This window comes from Pteropus medius, unplaced genomic scaffold (genome assembly GCF_902729225.1).
Source record: "Pteropus medius unplaced genomic scaffold, Ma_sr-lr_union100, whole genome shotgun sequence".
Taxonomy (NCBI): domain Eukaryota; kingdom Metazoa; phylum Chordata; class Mammalia; order Chiroptera; family Pteropodidae; genus Pteropus; species Pteropus medius.
The window spans coordinates 12802681-12806758 of NW_024354875.1; the positions used below are offsets into that span (position 1 = coordinate 12802681).

The following is a 4078-nucleotide window of genomic DNA, read 5'->3' on the forward strand; positions in this document are numbered from 1 at the left end:
CAGTATGACTTAAGAGGATGAAAACAGCATGAAACATAATGGGATCTTATGTTGCATTAAGTAGAAATATTGAGTTTTTGTGAAGAGAAATAATTGTTTTGCTTTACACGGTTAATATCATCTAGAGCAGTGGTCCTCAACCCCCGGGCAGCAGACCAGTACCGGTCTGTGGCCTGTTATGAACCAGGACGCATAGCAGGAAGAGAGCGGAGGGCTAGTGAGTGAAGCTTCATCTGTATTTGCAGCTGCTCCCCAGCGCTAGCATCACCGCCTCAGCTCTACCTCAGATCATTAGGTTTTAGATTCTCACAGAAGCACCGGTCTCAGGTGTCAAAACTGTTGGGAACCACTGATCTAGAGGACATAGTACAGGGAGTAATATTTTAAGAAAGACTTGAACAAACTCTAGGTATGGTGAAGAAGATGAAGCATTTGATAACTTTTGATTTGGAAACAAGAAATATATAAAATTGTTACTGTTCAAATATCTAGTTTACATGCTTGAAATAAGTAATAGATTAAAATTTGATGGAGAAAGTTAATGGATTCCGAATCAGATTTTGACTCAAAGAAGAAAGAATTAAACTTTTGAGCAAATATACAGACATATATTAAGAAGATCTGTCTGATAACTCAAAGAGATATTTTAGGAATTGGAATTTTTATTTTTGACCAGATTGTAGTGATCTTTAATTTTGACTAGATGTAGGGAGGCAAATACACAGTGTGTCTGTCACCAGGCTCCCACACTCGAACCATGGTGTATAGTCAGCCAAGTGCTCTTCTTCACTGGACTGATAAGTATCCTTTAATCTATAATAGTCATAGAGTCTAATTTGCATTTAAACAGCTACTACCAAATAATTAGTGTGCCATTCCTACTAGATGATCTTCAAGGCCATATACATTTTAGGATCTCATTATATTAATGTTAAAATCATATTTTATCAAGTAGAATACAGGGCATTATGTTCTCCATTTACTTATAGAAAAGTAAGGGGAGTCAAATTTTTTAACAAACGTTGTAATGTCTGTTTTTATAATAAATGATGTCGAGATAATCCTCAAATCTCAACAGAATCACCAGATGGTATGTTTTCTAGACAAGTCAAATTTATAACAATGTATTTTTACATTTTGCAATACAACATAAAACCTAATAATAAGATCTGAATTCTGCAAATACTAGACAAATCTGCAAGTATAACATTCTTCTTTCCTAGCGAACATCCTGTGAATTCATAAATATTTACATATTACAAGTTATAATTATGTAGCACTGGGGAAAAGGGAAAATGTAACTGTATATTTATATCTACAAGAATATAAAAGAACATTCATAAATTACAAATGTGCATTGTTCTAAGAAGGGTACCTACTGAGCTTTTGTATCTTAAGGCCAATACATAAGACAAGTTCTACATCCCCCTACCAGTGGAATAAAAAATTATAATTGTAAGTTATAATGACTATTGATTGCTTATTATAGTTTCTATTAATAGTTGTAAATGATTATGTATGAGCGCATTATTGGAGGTATTTGATAATGCAGAAGGGAATGTTTATATGGCTACAGGGATAATACTCTTTAAGAAACTGACAAGTATGATTATAAAAAAATACCATAAAGTATGTATTTGCCTTAAAACAATTACCAAAAATAGTACAGTTAAATGCTATCTTGTTACTGCTTTTTTTGTATTAGTTGGCTTTCCATAGTAAATTCTACATCATAGATTACTCTGAACACTAATAAAGGTCTGCTAAATAAAATAGGATTTAAGTTTAGAAATCTGTTGTGCATGTTAGTTTTAGTTATCTCAAAGCTTTAAAAAATAAAATCTGAATTCTCTATCCTTTGCATTGTTTTCCAAACAAATTAATCATCATTTATATTATTTTCTAAATTGTTTTTATACTCTTCTTTTCTTATTATTTTCACTACAAAATATTCCAACAGTTTAATTACATTATAACTACATTTTTATGCATATCTCTGTAGGTAAATTTATATATTAGAGTAAATTCAGCTCTTAAATAGTCTAATCTCTGAGGTTGACAGCCCTTGTATAGTAGTGACCTCCAGTCATCTGATCAAATTTGGGGTTACTTACTAGGTATAATCAAATATATTCTCATCTCTTATTTGAACAAATCATACAGAAATTGAATACAATTTTTTATGAACACTAGCAATATGTTCACTTCACTGATAATTTTGACATTAAAATTCCATCTTAATAATCCCATCCTTCAGGCTTTGCAGACTCTTAAGGTATTAATGCAAAAATTATCCTAAGCAGTTAGATTATAATGTATTTAAAGATTAGACATTTCATGTTGAATATTAACTGCTCCACTTCCCAGGAAAAGACGACTATGCTGATTTTCTTCTATAATTTATACAATTCAAAGGCCAGCTATCCAAATTTCAAACCTTGTCACAGGAAAACATACTTTAAGAAACTTGAATACTAGATAGAGTTTCAAAAGTATATGTAATGGAATATTTAGATAGATTAGGAATATTTACAACAATTATTTAATTTTATTTCTCAATAACATAAGTAGTGTTATTAAAAATTGACTGTGGTAAATGTTTTATATATAGTAAAATAGTTAACTAAAATAGTTAACTCCTCTACTGAAAAAAGTAAATGTGTACTCTGTTAACTCTAGCTAATAAGCTATTTATTAAGTATAGTTTTTCTTATGTGAAATAAGAGAAATTAAATAAAATGTGAATTAGCAAATGAGAAAATTACCTATTATATTGTTTCTCAGGCTAAAAGAAACAATGAGATATCATTTATTATATTTTTCTACTTCTGGAGAGTGTATATGTGGCCTGTTCGTAAGGATGAAAGCCTGTCCTATTTTAAACTTCTCCAAAGAAAAACATTTTGAGCCTATTCACATATTTAAAAAGTAATAACTTTAAACAAATTAAAAAAAAAATTAACTTTGTTTTTTCTTATGGCCATGTTTCTATTACTGATGCTCCTTCAGTATCATGAAACTTTATTTATATACAATTTAAAGAAAGAAGGTGCTACACACTGAATGTCTGTCTCCCTTCTCCCCAAATTCATGTATTGAAACTTAATCTCCAATGTGATGATATCTGGAAGTGAGTCACTCAGGGAATAATTAGGTCAAAAGAGTGAAGTCCTCATGAATGGAATTAGTGCCCTTATTAAAGAGATCTCAGAGAGCTCCCTTACTGTTTCCGCCATGCGAGGACACAGAGAGAAGGGGCCCTCGGTAGACAATGAATATGCCTGAGCCTTGATCTTGGGCAGCCTCTAGAACATGAGAAATGTTTCTTTTGTGTATAAATCATCCAATCTGTGGTATCCCGTCATAGCATTCCAAATGGACCAAGAGAGAAGGCTTAAAATTTAATAAAAAAACATGTTTCCAATAGCCTAATCCTACCTCTATCACTGCTGCTCAAAGAAGAGGAATAAGAATGATAACTTAGTCTATGCCCATGTCACCCTGAACAAGCCAGATCCCGTCTGATCTCAGAAGCTAAGCAGTGTTGGGCCGGTTAGTACTTGGATGAGAGACTACGTAGGAAGACCAGGTGCTGTAGGCGTAAAAAAGTAAAAAAATAAGGAATCGTAAGCTGACAAAGTCCTTGCAATATGTGAGGTCAACCAAAGGTTGCCTCAGAAAAAAAAAAAAAAAAGAATGATAACTTAAAAATGAATACAAGTATCTACAATATATACCCTTTTGCACAGTATATGATAATGCCATGATCTTATTTTGTATCCATTAACGAATAAATTCTACTCACCAAGCTCCATTCCTATACCCCCCCCAAAAGGAAAGATTCCTCATATGGATGTGTGTAAAAATTAGAATTATTTTATTTTATATTGATTTGACTTTATTTGAACTGTTAATTATATTGTCTAGGTTTGGATTCTACTAAAAGTAAATTCTAAGATTAGATTTAGAGTATGGGTTGTTTGTTTGGCTGGTTATAACAGGAAGCACCTTCATGCAAGGGAGAGCAGAAAGAGGAATGGTATAGTTTTCTGCTACTGCGTGGCAACCCATTCCAAAA

At 32.1% G+C, this 4078-nt stretch overlaps 1 pseudogene; it reads left to right on the top strand.

Moving 5' to 3' along the window:
- The first annotated feature begins 3483 nt into the window (after nucleotides 1–3483).
- LOC120597466 (uncharacterized) lies at nucleotides 3484–3601 on the top strand (annotated as a pseudogene).
- The last annotated feature ends 477 nt before the right edge of the window (nucleotides 3602–4078 follow it).